Source organism: Pundamilia nyererei, unplaced genomic scaffold (genome assembly GCF_000239375.1).
Source record: "Pundamilia nyererei isolate P.nyererei 1_Seehausen unplaced genomic scaffold, PunNye1.0 scaffold00375, whole genome shotgun sequence".
In the NCBI taxonomy this organism is placed as follows: Eukaryota; Metazoa; Chordata; class Actinopteri; order Cichliformes; family Cichlidae; genus Pundamilia; species Pundamilia nyererei.
Genome location: NW_005187776.1, coordinates 189,658 through 212,154, shown reverse-complemented (window position 1 = coordinate 212,154; position 22,497 = coordinate 189,658). Strand labels below are relative to the sequence as shown.

At 40.0% G+C, this 22,497-nt stretch overlaps 1 protein-coding gene across 1 annotated transcript in view; it reads right to left on the bottom strand.

The window, feature by feature from the left end:
- Positions 1-22,497, bottom strand: part of large2 (LARGE xylosyl- and glucuronyltransferase 2) — a 122,438-nt gene that overhangs the window by 99,234 nt on the left and 707 nt on the right. The gene's annotated exons all lie outside the window — the stretch shown is intronic.

The following is a 22,497-nucleotide window of genomic DNA, read 5'->3' as shown; positions in this document are numbered from 1 at the left end:
AACCCTATTAGTTAGGTTGCTTAATATTTCTGCTAAGTACTCTTTAAAATACCAGAATAGGGAGGATGGTGCAGGTTTAAGTTTATTAGATTGATCAGTATTGCTGAACTATGAAATATTGTGGGTGCAGTGTATTTTTTACATACAGGTATAACAGAATAGCTTTAGTGTTGTTGTTTATTTAAACTTGAGTATGAACTTATACAAAATGCAGAAAGATATAAAAAAAACTGTTTTATTGATTAAAAAACACACTATATCGGATTCATATCGGTATCGGCAGATATCCAAATTTATGATATCGGTATCGGACATAAAAAAGTGGTATCGTGCCATCTCTACTACAGATATTGGAAACTCACAATGGGATGACGGGAGGCCATGTTGGAAAATGGGATAACCACACATACGAGCAGAATTGAGTGGGGCTTTGTGCTTTCCAGACTGGAGGCAACAACAAAGAGCTGAGGTCGCACAGCCAGCAGCACATGGCTTGGGGAGCAGTTGGAAGAGTATATTTCAGAAAGGTAGTGATGTGGCTGTTTTTCAGGCAACCTGTCAGAGAAAAGATGGGCTGACAGAAGCACAGAAAGTGGCTGCTGGACAGTTTTCATTGTTTTACACATTGTTTCACTCCACTGCAAGTTTTTCTGCCCTTTGGTGAGAGTAAACAGCTACAACATGTACATGTGGGTTACCACATAAAAGGACCTTAACAGTCTAATACATTAGCTGCTAATAACTGGGTGTCATGTGTGCTGCCTCACTGCTCTCAGGAGCACTCTCAGGTAGACCTCAGACTATTTCCAGTGATAACGTGTCGCAAACATTCCATTTCCTTCTGTGGAAAACAGCAACTGTGGGAAATACGCCACCCTGACTCCCCCTCTAACTCACAGCAGTGATCGTCACACTTGAGCTCACCTGACTGTTGCTAATTCAGCAACTCTGTTGAGCGATTTACCTGCTTTTCAGCTCCATTCAGCAGATACTTTCTTTTTTCTAGGCCTGTTTTCTACTCTTCACCTGGTTCAGTAACAGTGGTCTCTCTCCCCGTCTCTCTGTTTAGTATAATGGGTGAGTGAGAGGAGTGACACAGAGGGAGGAGGCACAGTACCGCGAGTAATAGACTGTGCTGCTTCCAGCTTTCTCTGAGTGATCACAGCTGGAGTCACAGCACAGCTACAGTCTTTAAGTCAAGCCTATTGTGATTTTGCAGCAGTTACAAAACCAGACACAAGTCATTGTGAGTCGTCATCACTGGGTGGGGCTTTGCTGATTTCCTGAAGCACAAAAACAGCCCTGTAGCTAAACTTCCTGTGGCTGTTGGCCATTTTCTAAAGTCATTTCTGTGATTTTCTCCTGCCTGTTAAAGGAGATGGGTTCAGTTTATGGGCACACAACTTTCTGAAATATAAATTTAGCTGCAGAAAGATCATCTCTCGCAAATAGCATCTTGCTGCCTTTAATCTAATTTGCTAAAGTCTCATAATGTGATGCTGCAGATGGGCCTTGAGGTGATTTTTAACATCTCTGCTTGATGGCACATTTTTGCAGAGTCCGATTAGATTAGTAAATACTCCTAAATGCTCATATTCTTAAGATAAGGTGAATGTGGCTGTTTGTGTTTATTGGAACGGATAACACATTTGTAGGAAATATGAACTACTTTATTTTTACATCAGGCTGCAGTGCAGTCTTGAAATGGTTGTAAGACTTGAAAGCCCTAAACCGCCCCGAGGACTCTGGGCTTTGGTGAACACTGCTGTGATCGAATGGCTTCTGAGAGCTGGTCACACATACAGACCTGCAAGTGAAGTTACTTGCATCCCTTTGGCAGAAGTTTAAAGGATCAAATCGCTGGATTTTGGAATGACCTTCAAAGTTTGACTGAGTGTGTAAGAATGGAGCCTCGGGCCCACAAAAACACAAGGACAGACGAAGAAGGGAAGCAGCTACGAGGGTGACAGGACTTCAATCGACTGTATAAAGAATACTTGCAACACATTAACTAAAGGTTTCACCATTAGGGGGCAGTATTTTCCCAGGGGGTGTGTCGACATGTTTTTTTTGGATGTGTGCTAGTCTTTATCTAGTCCTTTCCTCAAAGTTCTTTGCCTTTTGCCAAGTTGCCATCAGGGCTGTGCGATATATTGGGATATGAGATTTTGGTCATAAGACAACAACGATATAAATCACAAAAATGTCACATTTTCTGTAAATTCTGTGAATCTTGGCCAACTCTACTTGCATGAAGTGTTTTCAGCTGGGCATTGTGTACCTGGAGTCGAGTGTTTTGACCGATGCATGAAACGACACATGAGTTGTAACGGCCGCCATTTTCTTTGTGAGTATTTATTGCACGGCGTGCTGCGGGGAACAGCCTGTTCTAACATTTTTAGCATCTCATCCGTAAACACTCTGCATATTATTTCACATGATTCAGTTTATTTTGAAGCATCTCAACAGGATATTCAGCTTTATTGTGAAAGGTTAATGTGGAAAATAAACAAATGGATGGCGGAGCCGCATGCTGGGTTTACCGTCGTTGTTGCTAAGACAACATGTAAAAACAGTCGCTTGTCCGTCCATAGTGTGGTTATTTTAAATATAAGAGAAAGAGAGAAATTGATATAGCCACGACAGAGGCTGATTCAGCTGCACTGGCTCCATAAAAAATATGTTGGTAATAAGTTGCCAAATTAATTCCTAGTTTGCTTCAGCTGATCTCTTTAGTGCCCCACGTAGATGTTTCGTATAAGAATAATGAGGCAGTTGTCCACACTTTGGAAGGTTTTAAGCTTTTTCGAAACAGTAATTTATGTCTAAGGTCAAACTTTATATTAATACAATCTGATTATTATATTATCATCATGAATACACAGTGTACAGGCATCATTTGAAATTGACTAAGTCTTAAAATCCATCGCGGATTCCAGGTTTCTTCAACAGCGGAGAGCTAACAGTGAACACTGTGTTCCATGAAGTCCTAAACAGGCAACAATGGCAGCATTAAACATCACACAGACAAAGGAAAACAGAGCAACCAAAGTCAGGCTCAGCAGGACCCATCTCAAACAAAACCATATCATCTCCAGCTTATCCATCTTCGACTGTCACTGCCGACCCAGGTCAGTAGCAGAGCTCTCAGTAACTGGCACAACGACGACAGGGCGGGAGCAAAGTTCAGCTCCAGTCGGACTGTCAGGAAAGGATGAGATAGATACAGACAGGGAAAATGACAGGTCCTCTCCTGGGACTCAGACGAGTATCTCAAGCAGCCGCAGCGACGTCTCAGCCCTCTAATCTAAGTCAAAATGAACTGTACTTAAACAGTTGTATTTTAAAGTGTCAACGACACGCCGGAACAGTCTGGGAAAGACTTCTAAGCAACAAAACCTTCTACACCTTTCCACGGTTCAATGTTCAAACATCTGACAGCTCCCTCACGTGCGGGCCTCCAGACAGGATGAGATCAGCTGTTCTGATTACACTGCGTATGAGATTTAGTTGGACTTAAAATTCACTGCACATTCATACAGCCGGGCAATGAGGGCTCGACTACACAACTGATCGTCGTCATTGTCACTCGTCGGTACATGATACACTGTAACCTGCCCGTCAATCGTTGTGTCCTAAATGTTATGCAACCATCTGCCACCAGAGGGAGGATCATCGCTGAAAAACGCCATGAATCTGTTAATCCTGATTGTTTTATTGTTAGTTCTTTTAAAGGCAAAGATACAAGAGACAGAAATCCTCTGAGTTCAGTCATCTGAGAGGAGCTCAGAGTAGAATCGCTGCATAAAAGGAGCCAGCTGAGGTGTGTGCCTCCTGGGTAAGGTGTTCCAGCCAGGTGCGTCCTACTGGGAGGAGGCCAGGACACGCTGGAGAGATTGCATCTATCAGTTGGCCTGGGAACCTCTAAATATTTTCCCTTAGAAGCTGGAGGAAGTGGCTGGTGAGAGGGAGGTCTGGGCTTTCCTTCTTAGTCTGCTGCCCCCCTGAGCCGATTCAGAGAAGTGGAAGAAAATCGATGGCTGATTTACCGATTTGTTATTTTACATTTTCCCTTTTATTGAAGTGGTTGTCTGCGCCACTCTTTTCAGTGGCAGATTATTAGTTCTTGGATATTAATTTGACATATTTTAATAATATGTGAACATCTTTTTTGTAACATGATTTTATACATTAAACATCTGTTTAAGTGGTTTTCTTCTTCGTTGTCTGGAATATAACGTGTAATGTTCATAATGTGAGGTGCTGCACAGTTAAGCAGCCCAATTCATCACAGTTTACATACAGGTAGAATATCTCTGTTGCTGAAAGGGTTGCTAATCTCTGGATGAGGCTCTTATTGTGCAGTTCCAAACCCCTTAGTAAATATTATTCTGCTAAACCTTTAGCTTGAAGCATGAGTTGATGCTTACAGCAGTTTGCTTTCTCTCTTCCTGCAGTGTACAAAGGCTCAGTTAGCACCTGTGTCAACACAGTGAAATATTAATCTGCAAAGAGAACTCCAAAACAGCTCGTGCACACACAACTCAATCATTTGACTACCAAACATCTGCTCCAGGTTATGCTTTTCTTTGTTTCCTTCCCATTGCAGAAGGAAACACCACTTTTTCTATACAGACTCTCAGTAAGTCCTGCCCATGGACACAAACCATGATTACCCTTCAAAAAGAAAAGTACAGAGCGCATGCAGAACGGATTTAAGCAGCAATAATCACGATAATTCATCTTTTTTTCGAACGTATGTAACTGTTTTTTGTTCTGATCCAATTTGTTTGCTGTACTGTTTGTTCTTTAAAAGCAGACACTTCCACATACCACAGAGTCCCTGATGATATTTGAGGATTTCTACCACAGATTTGGTTTTGCAAACATCTGCAAAAACTAAAAAGGCATCCAGAGTAGGGCTGGGCTATATCATACCGTTCACGATAATACCGGTGTAATTTTGGGCAACGATAGGAAAATGAAATATCGCGATAGAATATGGGTAAAACGCGCATGTGCAGTGCCCTTGTTTACATACGCACATGGGGGTGACGCAGAAAGAGAAGAGCAAAAGTGGATCGTTGAATGAAATGGATGAACCAGAACTGGTTTGTAAAATGCTGCAGCTTCAGTGGTGTGGAACTGGTTTAGCTTTCGTCCGTCAGATACACAACAAAGCACTATTTTTGGTAGCGCATGCTAGCGGGCCGTCGTTGTTACCGTGTTGTTTGGAAAATACGGCACACTTAAAATCAATCCTTTGATTTTTCTGAAAGTCGACAGAGCCCCTTATAATCCCGTGTGCCTTATGTATGAATTCTGGTTGTGTTTACTGACCTCGAAACGATTTTATGTGGTACACGGCGCTTGAAAATCTGTCAAATGTTTTAGTGCGACTTTGCTAAGCTACGAACCTCGCGGAGGAGCCTCGCGGAGCCTCAGGAGCCTCGCGGAGTGATACGTACTGCGCTTCAACATAATATTACCGTATTGTGTGTGTATAACCTCTTTTTAAGTTTTGTGGATATTATACATGGTTATGCTGAGGATATGTCGGCCAGTTTCCACTGGAAATGCCTTTTGGTTAAACTGTCAGTGAGGAATTTGCATTTGCACTGTTAAATTTTATATAACTTTAATGCACATAAAAAACAGCTGCTTGTTTAAGTGAAAATACATTGATGTTTTTTGCACTAATAAAGTTGTAGAGTCGTAAAGTATTTTGTCTAGTGTCAATTATATCGTCAGTTATATCGTTATCGCAAATTTTCAAATGTATATCGTGATAAATATTTTTGGTCATATCGCCCTGCTCTAATCCAGAGCACCTTTGCAACTTCCAAATAAGGACAAGTCTCAGACATTTCAGGTTCAAATTTGACAACAATTCTGAAACAAAATAACAAATTTGACCACATTAAAAAAATGAACTGTTGGGCTGATCAGTGATCAAAGAACAGTGTTAACTGCAGTGTCTACACTGGAGTCCAGCTCAGCCGATAGTAAACCATTCCCATGATACTTAAGAGGCCATGTGTCACATGTGTAGCACACAAACAGACACAGTAACTCCACCACAGCATTACTGTTATTCTCACATTGGTGCAATCAGACAGCCCCCCTCCCCCCGTGCACTTTATTAACATTAAGCTGATGGGGGTTGGGGGTTAGCCCTGTGCAGAGCTTTTCTGTCACTTTCTGAAACAAACCATTAGATTTTCCTCTTTATTGCTTATTTAAACCTGATCGAGGTCTTCCAAGAGAAGCAGTCAGAAAACATTATGGTTACAAAGCAAATCTGAGCTCTCTACAAGATCAGGTCAGAAAGAACTTTTTTTCCTACTATGAAAGTCTTTTGTGCTCAGTGGAGCTCTTAAAACTTCAAAATAAAAATATAGTTCAATGCAATCCCCTCCTGCTTCTGCTTGCCTGAAATTGGAAGCAGTCACATCGCATATAAGCTGAAAGCAAAATCAATTTCTAAGAAATCAAAACAAAAGAAAAATCTATGCAGCTCAGACGTGCGCTCAGGTTTAGGGCCTTACCTTAGAGGAGTCAGGAGAACCAGCAGCTCATCCTGCAGAGAAACACTAATCCATCTGAGGGAGCAGAGTTAATGCTTCTTCTCACACTGGTATCCCAACAACAGCTGATCTGAATACGAAGAGGCCAAGCACGCTGACAAAAGACCCTGCCGGCACCTCCCGTGGCTAAAGCACCTCACCCCCACACCCTAAACAACCCCCCCTGCCTGATCCTGCATTCACATGGCCCTGCCTGAGTCCAGCACCCCCGACTTAGGCCATCCTGAAGCCAGGGGCATGCTGGGACGTCGCTGGTGGACATCAGCCATGGAGGAGTCACAAACTGAGCAAAGTGAAGCTCATCATGAATTGTTTTTGGACAAATGCTCCCAATAACTCTATAGATACTTTTTTTAATCAAAATTTAAAAACACGACCATCACCTCTCATCCACAAACACAACCAGGGCCAGCCTTCACAACAAAACCACTCTCTCCATTCTTATCAAACTGACAGACTGACTCACTAAAAGTCATAATTAAAAAAATTAACTGTATTAAACTGAATGGATTTGTTTTTGAACTTGAATTAAATCCCAAAGTTTACAAAACTGTAGAAAAACTGTTTAAAGGCAACACAACAACGCGTGCATGACGCTGAACCCAGATCAGGAATGTGGGAGAAAAAGGTTTGGACCATTTCATCTGTACCAGAAAAACAACACAAAAAACAACAACCAGCCTAAATCCTTCAGCCTTGCATACACAAGTTTTGGTTTTCTGACCAATAAAAAAAGTGATTTTTCTACCTGCTACAGTTCAAGCAGGTCAAACCCAGAACAGAAGTCATGAACAGACACATTCACAGTTCATCCAAGATCCAGATATGAAGCCCTTTGTGTTTCTGACTCTGTGTCTGTTTGGATTAAAAACTTAGCTTTACATAAAATGTATGATTTCAGATTTCAGAGAGACAGACTTGAATTAATTAGATTTCTTCAGCATTCCACTGCTTTGTACAAATACACCACAGATTAAAAGTACCAGGCTGTGTCTCTTCATCTCTTAATTCAGATGTTTTTTTCCTACAGCCAGCTCACAGATTTGGGCAAAACTTATTTAAGACTTCAGCATCACTTCTGACCATAAAAAAACCCCCCAAAACACTACAAATATAGTTTAGGTTTAAGGGTGGTGGGGTCGGGGTAAACCTACACTCTAGCTAACTCTAGCTACTTACTGTATGTGCTAGCTGGTGAGAATAATTTCATTTTAATATAATTTAACTCTTTTCTTCCATTTAATAGAACTACAAATGTTTCTGTGTTGTTGTTGTAATAAAGCAGTAGCCAAAACTTTACACCTAAAGGAAAATGAAAGGTAACAAGAACAGCACTTCTATCTTATGTGGATTTCAATACTGCACTAAATTACATTTAAAACATCATGTTGTATGATCGTAAACAATGCACAACAGACCCGATCGCATGTTCGGTACACTGGTTTTACGCTGTTGACTTAGACATGCAGCTGCAGCTTTACACACACATCATCATCAACAACAAAAACAACAACAACAACAACAGGACCTAGCTCATTCTGTTTTAAGCTGTGGTGTGATTACTGATGCTGCTCAGGTGCGTGCGCATCACCCGCAGCCGTGCCGCAGACCACGCCCCGCCACGGTGATGACAACAATAATACTAATAATGCACTTTATAGACAAAAATTGCTTTTTCACAAAAAATTATTGATAATAATTAGTAAAAACATATCTAGGGCTGCAACGATTCATCGAGTAATTCGAATAATTTAATTATAAACATTCTCGACACAAACTGTTTGCTTTGATATTTGGCGCAACACGAGGCTCGGTAGCGCGTCACCGGTTCAGCCACGTTTGCGACTAAAAACCAGACCTGCAATAGAAACGCATTTCGGCGCAATGAAGCCTCCACTTTTAACGTAACAGCAGCAGTGATGATGACGCTGGCACAGTTTGAGTCTGCTCACGCAGCATGAAGTGCGAATACCATGTTTATGTCATGCAGCGTGCTAAAGGCTGACCGCAGCCATCATAGCTTACATGGAAGGACAGGACCGTGTCTAAAGGGGGGCATGGAGTGTACTAGACCATCGGTCACCAATGAGCATTCATTCTGAAAAACCTGTTATTTTTACTTTGAATATTTATTATTGCTCATTAATATGACAAAAGTATTTCTTATCCACTTACTCGATTAATCGATGGAATAATCGACAGCTGCAACCCTAAAACTACTCATGTATTAGAAAGTTTAGATAAGAACCGAACCTAAGAAACTTTACTATTTATCTATTTCTCTGCTTATTTCTGTAATAAAACAGCCTTTTATGCATTTCATAGACAGCTTCATTCATTCATACCAACTTCCAGTGATTTATTGCAGACTGAGACGAGCAGCAAACTAGCATAAAATGAAGAATAACTCAGTAACCTTGCTGTAAGGTTTAGTGATGAGCATAACATGTCCTTTAAAAAATATTTTATGGCTCTATCATGCCCATTATGCCTGACAATGCACTTTTAATCCACTAGTCATGATTTCTTTTTTAATACGTATGCCCTCTCACGTCACCATTTCCATTTCCACCAGCTTTTTAACTGAATGTGTTATCAAGTCCAAATGACCGTATGAGGGCATACACTCACGTAGTACGTCTGAAAAACAAGAAGTAGTTACTTTAGCACACAAAACGTCACGTAGCCCATTACTAAGAAGGGCTTTTAACAACACTGTGCGAGTCACACGGTGCCGTGTGAATTTCAAATTAAGCAGGAGAGAACAAATATGACAGTTTGGGTTTTTTTCCTTTGTAAACACAGTTGTTGAGGTGGAGGATCCACTACACAGGCACACACACAGACACACACACAGTCACACTTCACAGGAATAGGAGCGCAGGCAGAAAAACAGCAGTGTCCTCTATAAAAGGCATGAAATCAGAGTCGGACTCCCACGTGCAGTTCGGAGCTGAAGGCGATCGGAGCTGCAGCAGGATTGTTCCGCTCTGCTTCACATTATGAAGGAAAGGGAGGAGGAGGAGGCAGGTTAGACTCTATCCTGCTGCTGCCACCGGGATTCAATCAGTAATTTGATGTTTGACCAATTATGTCAATTCTCTATTATTCTCAGGTAAATGCTGCCATAGTTAACACAGGACTAGTCCAAGAAAAGGTTGCTTTCACAATTCTAACGTCAAAATAAGATGTTTGACGACAAAACTGATCAGTGGTTGGAACTATTTCATCTTCACAGTTTCCACCAGTGTTTTAACCTGAAGACAAAACACAAAGTGACACAAACACACAACACACCACAATGTCTACGTTCAGCTAAGTCAGTCATTAACTAAGCTAATATAGCCTGCTAACAGAGACCAGTTCATTTCTTTGAGTTTATTATCATTTAGCCCATATTGTTATTATTTCATATCTGATTGGATGAAGTGTGCACTGAAGTGTTTTCTGCTCTACACAGTTATATTTGCTATCACGCTACAGTCAAGCTGCTAACTGAAAAACAGAAGCTCTTTTTGTTTTTACTATGATTTTTCTACCAGTCCTTAAAAAAATTAAATAGATTAAAATGAATAAAAAATACCAAGTAGGACTTTTGAGAAACTTTAATTTCAGTCAAAAGTTCAACTTGTATGCTCATCATACACTGTGCATAACTTAGCTCCTGTTTGGCATTTTGACCCACGCACAGGAACAGAATCTCATTTCTTGAAATAAAAACTAGTGCAAACACAAAGATGAGCCCAGAGGACGCTCCTACTCATTTTAATTTAATTTAAAGAAAAGTCGTTTAAACAAGATTCCATACAGCAAGTTTCAAACTATATAAAAAAGAATCTCTTGGTGGTTTTATTCCATATAATCAGGCTAAGAAGAATGCTAACATGCTAGCTCTCCATCTTCAGAGTTCTAATGAGCTGAGCGCACTCTCAGCTGTACTTTCAATTATAAATAAAACTTCATGTTGTCTGTATATTCTCCAAATAACAACTACACACTGCACAGAGCTCTTCCAATGCAGGAACTCGAGGCAAGCACAAAGTGCAGCAGTCATTCACAACAACAGCCCCTAATCAGCTCTTTCAGCCTCTTTTTTTTTTTTTTCTTTTGACACACTTGTTTGTTGTTTGACCCTCAGTATTGGCAATTATAAACTTGACAAACAGCAGTCAGCCATGGAGGCGCTAAAACATTATCACAGCAAACAGATAATGACATGAAATCAATCATGACTGCAGCAGCATCGCTCACATGCACCCCAGCATGGGCAACAACTCCGCAATCGCCTCTGCAGCTCTGATGTAAGTCATGAAATGTTGTAACGAGGGAATGTGTAAAACCAGCCTGACGGGAACTGACTGTATAAGCACTATTATTAGTTTAAATAAATATTATAAGATATTAGAGGTAGGTAATGAAGCATGTCCAACGCTGTAAAGAACTACACAGTTGTGTTAGAATTACATGTAATGAACAAAGCCTATTATTTAAAACAGTTATGACTGATTATCTTCGTTATTTCCCTTTTATAGTTATCCCAATATTACAGTGGTCCCTCGCTATAACGCGGTTCACCTTTCACGGGCTCGCTATTTTGCGGATTTTTTTTGTGCAATTTTGCATGCCTTCTTTTTTGTTTGTTTTTTAACAGCACATTGTGTTCTGCGTCCTGATTGGCTGTAGACCATTGTCAATCAAAATTTACATAAATCTTCGATCACTAGCAGTGTGACTCTGAAGTGCTGTACTGTATGTTTGTAAGTTTTCTCCCCAACAAACAACAATGTCGATGAAACGCTTTGCACCGTCAAAGGCTCCTGCAGTAGCACCCAACAAGCAGAGGAAGATGCTAACCAGAAATAGAAATTACCACATTTCCTGGATTATAAAGCGCATTAAGTGAAACCAAACAGTCAGATAAGTCAAACTTTACTCAACTAATTCTTCTTGCTTCCTCTACTTCCGTACCATTGATTCATTAATGTTGAATTCTCTGGCAGCTGCTCTATTCCCATGTTCTGGACCTGAAAACAGATCTTTGGTTTCATTCTATAATACTGGGCTTATTTTTATACGAAGGTTTGAACTTTGAGAGTTTAAACACGAGAGAAAAGTGTGAAAATGTTCATGCCTGTCTGTATAAAGTGTGTAGTGCCTTAAAAGCCTTAAAACATCTATAATCATTGCAAAAAAAATAAAGTTGGCTACTTTGCGGATTTTACCCATCGCTGGTTATTTTTAGAACGGAACTCCCGCGATAAACGAGGGACTGCGGTATTGGAGTCTTCGGACAATAAAAACTAAAAGAAAAAAATGAGATGGCAATATTACTTGTATCCAATGGTCCATGAATTCATTTTGTTTTTCTCCATCTTTATAAATTAAAGCAAAAAGCTGAGTTTTAAATTATGATGATTTTAGATGACACACAGACCTTTTTTTCCCTTTTTTTGACATGGACAAATCTTCTCTGAAATAAATATAATATATATAGTAAAAACAGTTATTATATTATATAATATGATTAAAATGTTAAAGAATTAGGTCAAAATAGGCTTCAGATTGTTTTAAATCCTTAGTTTCAGGCATATTTTTACTGCTTTTGGCTAAGAATGAAGTCAGTGCCGCTCTCCAACTACCATTAAAATATTTTACTTATGAAAGGCAGCCAATCAGAAGGCATAAAAGCAGAGGCAAGATTTAAACTTGTTTACAAAGAGAAAATGAACTAAGGGCTGCAGGAAAGTCTGGTATATATTCTGAACTGTGAATCATGAAAAGCTTTTCTGGTAAAATTAAAAAACAACAAACTGGAGCTAGAAATGTTAAAGCATTTGGAGAAAATAAATGACCATTATGAGTTTTTAATGTATATGTTCTTGTTTCAGATAAACAGTGGAACGCATTTATTGCCTTTTGATTATCATCGACTGGCGAATCTTAATGGGATTTTGCACAGATTACTTATACAGCAATATACTAAGCAAACTAATGATTCACCCATATGCACTTGTTCTACTACACTGTTTATATGGTCTTAAAAATGATACAACAGTGTGATTGTTGGGTGAAAATACAGTAGGTGGAGGTAAAACGTAAAAAAGGAGCCCGCTGACTCTTAATTGCCTCTTGGGGATAAATAAAGTCTCTCTGATTCTGATTTGATGAACATTTTCTGCAGTGAAAGGTGCAGAGTGTGGTCCGCCCCACCTACATCAGAGTGTGGTCCGCCCCTTCTACATCAGAGTGTGGTCCGCCCCCCCTACATCAGAGTGGTCCGCCCCCCTTACATCAGAGTGCGGTCCGCCCCCCCTACATCAGAGTGCGGTCCGCCCCCCTACATCATAGTGTGGTCCGCCCCCCCTACATCAGCGTCCATATTGATTTTATTTTTAAACATCTTGTTGCACAACAGAACAGCAGAGGCGGAGGGCCAGACGAACCCACGAGTTCGAGTTAAAGGAGAGATTCACCAGCTGAAGAAATTATTGAACAGAACTTTAGCACTACGCCTTCTGGTGATGGTGTTCATTAAAAAAGGAAAAAAGTGTGTGTGAGTGTGTGTTTGGGGTGGGGGTGGCTAATATCTCCTTCTGCTTGGTCAAACACGTTATTTATTCCTCATTGTGTGTGGCCACAGGCCGTAAATATATCTGTAATTACCTACACTGCCATCAGGTGGGGTTAATAGAGAAACCATTAGCAAAAAAGTGGATGAACGCAGGCATAGAGGGGAACATCGCTGCAAAGACAGTGAAAAGAAAAGTAGAGGAGAATGCTACCAGGAGCATAATTAGCCGATATTAGTCATTAATTCAGCTCCTTTTGAATGTGCCCATTACCCTGCTGCTTACTGCTTGAACCAGGTTAGCAATTAAAACAGGATTAAACTCATTTAAAAAGGAATCTGATCTTCTTTTTCAAAAACATTGAGCAGGATAAGGCTAGTCTGCATTTTTCTCAGTACTTTTCCTTCCCAGCACCAAACTCTCTGCTCTCTATTAAAGATGCAAACCTCAAGACTCTGGTCCATAATGAATGCATTCCATTAGACAGACCATAACTAGACATTCTTTAAGAGGAGTACATATATTTTCAGTTTTATTCTTTTCCAATAGCTCAAATCTTTCACATATGTAATTAAAGGAGAAAGAAGAACTTCAAATGTTGAAATTTCCTCTACATTACAAAAGTTTATGGTTCACAAACGCAGACAAAATCTATTTTAACTCCATCAACTGCATTAGCTGCAGAGTACATTAGACCACGATCTCTGCAGAGCTCCTAATGACATTATTGTTCTGGATTATACTTTTGAAATATTGATCATATTCTAATAGTCCACTTTTCAGTTTAACACACAATAGATCAGAAAGAGCTCATTAGAGGTTTCGTACTGCAGAAAATAACATTTCCATCTTTATTTTGATCATAAATCAAGTTTGAGTGTGATATCAATACTGTGAAAGGCTCCATCCACGGAGTAATTAGCACAGCCATCAATCAGAAATACAATTTGGCTTCATTAACGTGACTGCATTCTGCCATTCAGACATGAATCACTTAATGTTCTTAATGCTCTTCATGTCTTCATTCAGATATTCCCATGACATCAACACGAGACATTATTTACCGTTTTAGTAAAGAAGCTATCACACTGTCTGAACGTGATAATTACAGAGGCCAAATACTATAAACACTTAAGAAGAACATATAACACTGTAAGTAAGAAGTCATTAAGTTGATTAAGATGTCCATCAGCTGTGCAATAAACTGACTCTTGTGTTGTTCACGTCACAAAGGTGAGCTGTCACTGTTAGCTCTGCGTACGTCCCATTTCCATGTTGAGGATAATTTATTACGAGTAATTAATGAACTTACAGCTGCTGTGCTGCGGCCGTAAATGTGAGTAATTCTCTTGCTTATGGAAGCTAATGGATAGACTGTACTGCTTCCAGAAAAAGCACAAAAAAACTATTTTCAGCTGCTGAAAAAAAAAAAAAAAATCTAATTATAGTCAGAAACTGACCTGGAAAACTGTCTTGTGATTAAAAGCTTTAGTAAACTGTATCTTACAGATATTTTCTTTCTTTAATACATATGAAATCATAGAGAAATATGAATACGGGGGAAATGGCCAAGTGTGAGGATTTGACGAGGGCTGAATTGTGCCGGCTAGATAACTGGCTCAGAGGATCTCCAAAACTACAGCTCCTGCTGAATAGTCAGTATCTATCAAAAGAGGTCCAAGGAAGGACTGGTGGTGGTCATGGGCGGCCAATTGATGCATGCAGGGAGCAAAAGCTGGCCCATGTGGTCTGATCCAACAATGAGCTACTGAAGCTCAAATTCTGAATGACAAGCAAGACAGACCCAGGACATGATGGAGAGGTTATATCTCTCGGATGGATGGATGCGTCACAGTTTGGCGCAGACCAGTCAGGGTGCCCATCCTGACCACTGTCTACCACTGAAAAAGCCAACACAATGACCACGTCAGAACTAGACCACAGCACAATGGAAGAGGATGTCCTGGTCTACTGAATCATGTTGTCTTTTAGGTCACGTGGATGGCCGGGTGTGCATTGCTTACTTGGGGAACACCTGGTACCAAGGTGCATTATGGGACGTTCTGCTGGGAAGCCTTGGGTTCTGCCAGCCATGTAGATGTTACTTTGACATCGACCTAAGCAGTGTTGGAGACCATGTACAACATGATGTAGAACATGATGGCTCTGGCTTCTTTCAGCAGGTTAATGCATCCTGCCACAAAGCACAAGCTGTTCAGGAATAGTTTGAGGAACACGATAAAAAGTTTTAAGTGTTGACCCAAATTCCCACATCTCAATCCAATCGAACATCTGTGGGATGTGCTGTACAGACAAGTCCGATCCGTGGTGGCCCCACCTCACAACTTACAGGGCCTAAAGGACCTGTTGCTAACATCTTGGTGTCAGATACCACAGCACACCTTCAGGGGTCTAGTGGAGCCCATACGTCGATGGATCACCACAGCACAATATTAAGCAGCTGGTGCTAATGTTACACCTGATCGATGTAAAACGTGTTTGGTGATTCTGGAGTTTAGTTTTGGGTTTTGTTGTATCAATCTTACACAATAACCAATGACAATGAAGTCTTGCAAAACTTTACCTTCAAAAAATAAAAAACATTTGGTTACAGGGTGTCAATTCTGGCACCTTTCAAACTTTTGATCCCTTAATTCTATAAATGTGAAATTTTGAAGGCAAACTTTTTCGCTTTGCTTGTTTTTCCTGTTTTTTTTTTTGTTTTTTTTCACTCTTTAAAAATCATCATGGACCACAGTTAAAATAGCAAAACTGTACCAACTTAATGTCTATAACCCAAGTATTCAATTACATTTTAAGAAGATCCAGTTTCCTCAAACAAATGTCTGGAACATCGTAAGCTCTACATGTAATATGATTCAATGCAATATATTTTGAAGTACCCTTCTGTCATTATATCGATGTTTGTAGTCAACAACAGCTGTCAAATAAAGCAAAGAAAACACTTTTCAACAATATTTAAATGATGTTAATATTATGTAAATATTAATTGTAACAATGACCAGGAGAGCTCTAATAACTTTAAAATGTATTTCCTCCGTTTCAAGTAAAATAAAATTTGCATTCATAAATAACATTTTTAAAACAAGTTGAAAAAGTTTCCCCATAACAACATCTAATGTATAAACCATCTCGGCTTCCCCGACAAACCAATGTGTAAATGTCGTCTTCTCACAGAGTTTTCGGTTTTCGCACACGCTCTGAATAATGCATTGCATGCCATTGGTCTGTGCTGTCTATGAACATACATACTGTAAAGACAAAGGCAGAGGCCGTGCAGATTAAAAAAAAAGAAAAAGCATATATTACAATTTGCCTGATGAGGCATTGATGGACATGTCCTTTGAGACTCTGGACGTCTGCAAGACTGTGAATCAGATCTTGCCAATGACACATAAAAAGACTAGAACTAACATTGAAACTAACAACTTGTGATAATTTGGTGATATATAACATATATAATATACAATAACGGGCGACCGTGGCTCAGGGGGTTGGGAATCGCATCTGTAACCGGAAGGTCGCCGGTTCGATCTCTGGGCTATCTGTCCTGGTCGTTGTGACCTTAGTTATGTCTCTTTTCCCTTCCTTCTTCTGGTGTTGGCCGGAGGGGCCGATGGCGCGATATGGCAGCCTCGCTTCTGTCAGTCTGCCCCAGGGCAGCTGTGGCTACAACTGTAGCTGCCTCCACCAGTGTATGAGAGTGAATGAATAGTGGTATTGTAAAGCGCTTTGGGTGCCTTGAAAAGCGCTATATAAATCCAATCCATTATTATTATTATAATAAAAACTTCAATTTCAATTTTAATTAGAAAACACAAAATCTATAATAGCTCTGGTGAGCACATCCTTTGTAAGATGAGGAAAACTACTCCTTTTATACTAAATGGTTTATGTCAGTATATTCCAAAAGTTAAAAGCCTTGGATTATAAACCTCGTTCAGACTAAACACTCTTCGCTTCTTTAATCAATGAAATATTGAACCAATGCAACAGTCTAAAGGAAGCTCTTCTCGGATCATGATATCAGATGCACCAACCTGGGATACTACAGCATAGCAACGATGTGGAACTTACTGAGACAGACACAAGGATTACATTGCATCATTATTACTGGATGCATATTATACTTCTTGTCCCTCAATCGACTGGACTACAGAGACGACTGCTTCCAGCAATCATTTCTAACATATTTTAGCTTCACTTCTGTGCAAGTGGGTGGAAATTACGAAGCAACGATGATCTCCTGCATTTCTTCTAATCCATCTGAAACGTTAATGGGAAACTAAGAAGCTGAAATGTACATTTGCTTTTATTTAAGCCTCATGCAAATAGATGAGGAATAAAAATAAATAAATAAATCACACCTCTGCACAGTTGTTCTTAAATTCACTAGTTCATTTTTTTTAAATTCGTGTTATTTTCATTTCCTCCCACCAGATGACCTTTGATGACCTTTCCATGTGACTGATAGAAGTCACATCAGATTTGAAGAAATTTAACGCAGTCATCAGGAAACCATCAATTTTTCCTAACAATGAGGTTGCCAACCTATGTTTACTCTCGTGTGACTGAGCTGCTGCTTTACAGACTTTACAGTCAAAACAAGGTAACAGAAAGCTGTCTCATACACTTCCAGGCCACACTGGACTTCAATTAGTACACCAGTAATTAGGGCTGTTCGATATAACGATATATATCGGATGACGATATAAAAACGTCTATCGTTTGTTTCGTGGTGTCGCAAAATAAGCTGTTTATGGCAATATTTTTTCATGGTTTTGATGGTCACTGTAGTGGCTATATTAATTTCTTAAAGTTCTCTCTTTCTCTTATATTTAATATAACCACACTACGGATGGACAATCGGCTATGTTTATGCGTTGTGGTTAACAACAACGACGGTCACACCACCGCGTGTCCGCTTGTTTATGTTCCACATAAACCTTTCACAATAAAGCTCAAGATCCTGTTGAGACTTTTCAAAATAAACTGAATCACGTGAAAGAGCAGATTATTTATGGATGAGAAGTAAAAAAGAGCCGCCAGGTGCTAAAAAATAAAGCTTAGACTCAAACGTTAGAACAGGCTTTTCCCCGCAGCACGCCGTGTAATAAATACTCACAAAGAAAACGGCGGCCGTTACAACTTATGTCTAAAGATGCATCGTTTCATGCATCGGTTAAAACACTCGACTCCAGCTACATGATGTGCAGCTGGAAACACTTCACACAAGACGAGATTCACAGAATTTACAGAAAATGTTACATTTTTGTGATTTATATCGTTATCGGACGATAGATGTTTTATATCGGGATATGAGATTTTGGTCACAGCCCTACCAGTAATCACGAGTAACCTTCAGCAGCCCTTCTACATCCACAATATGCTACAAATATTAGAATAAGAAAATAATCATTAGCCAATAGCAATTAAAAAAAAAAAATCAATAAATCTATGCTACATTATATTTATCAATGAACTGATTTATTTAAATGTTCAACTAACATCCATAACTGGGTTTGACAATCTTCAAAGTTCGATTTTTTATTTTATTTTAAATTCTCACTAATTCTAATTCTCAGTGTATTTCAGGTCCTGACAGAAACTTACTGGATAACAGTTTTCTTTGATGAAAATATGCTAAAACATTTGCTCTTCACTAATGTACACACCTGAAACTCTCCAGATATTCCTGCAGAATAAATGCGGCACAGCTGTAATTTCTTTGTAAACATTATTCGTTTCTTTACCACACAAATCCTCCGCTACCTCGTCGTCCTCCTCGGCTTTCTTTATGACTAAATAGAGATTCAGCCATCTGTCACCAGAGTTGTGGAGTTGTAAAAGTATTTTGTCTCGCAGCAATTATATCATCAATTCTATCGTTATCACAAATTTTCACATATATATCGTGAGAAACATTTTTGGCCATGTTGCCCTGCCCTCGCTACAACGTAACCACCTACGCAGCCAATATCGTTCCAGGCAGTTATGCTTTTGCTGGGAAATAGCGCACACATGCACATGAATACCCATTCATGTCTGTGTTGTAGGGGTCTGTTATATTCTATGAATGTAACATTCTGCGATTATTATTATGAATCTCACAATAAGAAATTGCCTCGATGGACAAGTAATCACCATCAGTGACGATGACAATCATCAATCTCTCGATGTTGTTCATGTTTGCCCGTGAAAGAGTGTAGAGGTGTTTTTCCCACTGACAGAGTTCCCAGAACGGAGGCATCCTATCAAAAATATTTACTGCAGATTGAGCACAAACTAATCTCCCTACAGGAGATCTTCAAAATGGACTTACAACGCTAATATTGGTTAGGATGTGCCCTTCAATATACCTGCTGTTCCCTCAACTAGCCTCACTAACCGAGATATTAAGTTAAAGTGCTTGATGCGAAGTGTGAAATGGTTCTGAGGCGGCCGTAACCAAACGTAGTCATCAGGAATTCCAGACATATTCTTGAAGGATTTTGGAAAATATGTTAACAACATTTTTCCTCCACTTCCTGGATGGGAATGGGAGTGTCGAGTCAGTGAAGGCAGCAGGAGCAAAGTCCTACTGCTGCTAGCGCCTCTCACACACACACACACACACATATATTGCACAGAGAACCTTCTAACAAGTGATGAATAATTAAATGCTGCTCTTTAAAACACACAGGAGAAGAGTTCACCTGTTTTATTAAAAAGACAGAGATGAGAAGCAGGGTAAAAGAGACGGTGGGCAGACAGAGACACGAGCAGCCAAAAGGTCGGACTTTTTAAACGCTTACTCCAGTTTGTCTGGGAGCTCTCCTTTGTAACAAACACAGAGGACAGCGCAAACAAAAGAGAAACTGACGACATGGTTCATCGGACAAATGGCAAACTGGACAGTGTCTCTGGAAGGAGGCAGCAAGATTAGAAGGAAGCAGGAGCGGCCAAGTGTTTAAAGAAGTAACAGCTGTCACAATGGGATCCCAGAGGTAGACGCCATAGTTTTCAATATCATACTATGACAAATACAGGCTTTTTTTGTGTTCCAGATTGGGTCAGGAGTTGGAATTTACGAGTTACCAGCTGGAAGCTATCGTGTGTTTGAGACTCGCTAACCCATATGAAGAGCACTGACCAGGCGCTGAATGTGCTACAGCTGTGGACAAATTAACAAGTACTGCTAGTGATGCATGAAGGGCTCTACCTTTGCTAAGAAGCAAAACAAATCATGTTTCTGGTGCCTCTGGGTGCAGTTCCAGAGTGAGGTTAAAAGGTGCACAAGGCAGACTAGAGGATGGGCAGTAATGCTGTTGCTGTATCAGAACTAAAAAGGAGGAGATTTAGAAAAATGTAGGTTTTCCCTGACTTACAATCATGAGCTCTGGGGAAATAACTGGAAGAACGGGACTAAAGAATCCTGAGGAGAAAAACAGGATTTCATGTGGCCTCATGAGCGCCACAGGAGGAGATGGGCATCTAGACTATGTTGAAGAGCTTGCTGTCCTGCCTGGATGCCCATCCAGACTCCATGCAAGTCACAAAATAAAATACAAAGCTGAGCATCTTGCAAAAAACACTTGATCCTGCAGTTCCCCTCAGCTCAACATACCACTCCCAGGTATTTTGTTTGTTTGTTTTTTTTAAAGAAAAAACCCCCATCTTGACTGGTGTTGTGTTGGGACCACTAGCACCTAATCGGCTCAGGTCCATTTGTGTTACTTGTTAGTGTTTCCGATCAGGTAGCAGTCCCTGGTACCAGGTTCTTTTTTAGTACTTGCTCGGCTGGAATCACAAGTGATCCGAGTCGATCTGAAAATGTGAGATCAACAGACTGCAAGCCAACAACTGACCCATCGATGATGTCACTCGATGAGTCATGAGAGTGGCTTGTTCCCAAAAATCAAAACTGCTCATTTTGAAATTCGGCAACGATAGAAACGGCTGCACAAAGACCGACACCATGGTCACCGACTCACAAACACCCAGACGTCCTCCATTGTTCCGTTGCATTTGTTTTGCAAGCAAAGACATCACAGGACTTTCGGCTGTAATGAGCCAGGCGCACTGAGGTGGTCGCTCAGTCATAATGGAAAACAACAGAGACCGAGCAGAGTCGAGTCAAGCTGGGAAGGTACTAGTGGAAAAGAGGCATAAGCGATTCCTCAGTCCAGAGCTTGAACCAAATACAGAACAATTTCTGTTGCACTGACCCCAAGTGGCCAAAAGAAGAAGAAAGAAAATAATAAGTTTAAATTTAGTTTTAAAAAAATTGTAAATATTAACAGAAAGCAGCTGTGATTGAACTTTATACCTGAATTAAAATGTTTCTCCCTTTCATAATCTTTATTCCACCTGTGTGATATTTCATTTATGCCAGTCCAGGTCAATCTGGCCACACCTCTGGTTACTGGTAGTGAACCAAGTTGCATTTTAGTTCTCCAGATCCTCCCCAAGTCTGTTTCAGATGAACCATGAACCACTGAGGACAAGGGTAGCAGCTTCAGAACATTTATCCATTCACAGTGCAGCCAAACCAGAGGTCAGTGGGCACATAGTCATAAAGACATTTTAACAGGCTCAAGCAGCACTATGCTTTAATATTCAGACTCTCACATAGGTAAAATAAATAAGACGCCATCAATAATACAATATGCACGGTCAGCCTTATCATACCGATGTATCTATGTCTTCATTATTGCCTGCAGATTATATTCACATTAACTGTCTGATACAAACTGTAAAATTACTAAAGCAGAAAAAACTAAAATAAGAAAAAAGAAAAAATTTTAATTTATTCAAAACTAGAAAAAATAATGAGCAATGCAATTTACAGAAAGAAAATGCTTAAGAAATTCAGATAGCTGCAAATTAACTTTATGTCCAAGCACAGGCTGTCTGTAACTCAGTGCCTTACTTTATAACAAAGCCTCATATTTTAAAAGAACGACAAAAACATGTCATATATTTGACTAAAAATCGTTTTGTGTTTGTTTTTAGTGGGCTAGCACTCCAAATGTACTCAAAGTTCAAGAGCTTCAAATATGAAATAAAGCGCGCTGCAGCGGTCTGATGGAGCCGGTTGCGTCTACAGCAGCTGTGCGTTCTTTTTTATTTAAGGATTATGCATCCACGCAGAAACTGGGACGATGTTCGTGACCTTAGGATTTGAATGTTATTCAGCGTGATACAATGTGTAACGGCTCCATCGAGAGGCACACTGCGAATTTAAAGTAATAGCATGAAGAAGTGGAAGGTGATGTGTGTGCGCGCACAGGAGTAATGGTGGTGCGTGCGTGTGTGTGTGTTTGGGGAGGGAGGGGGGG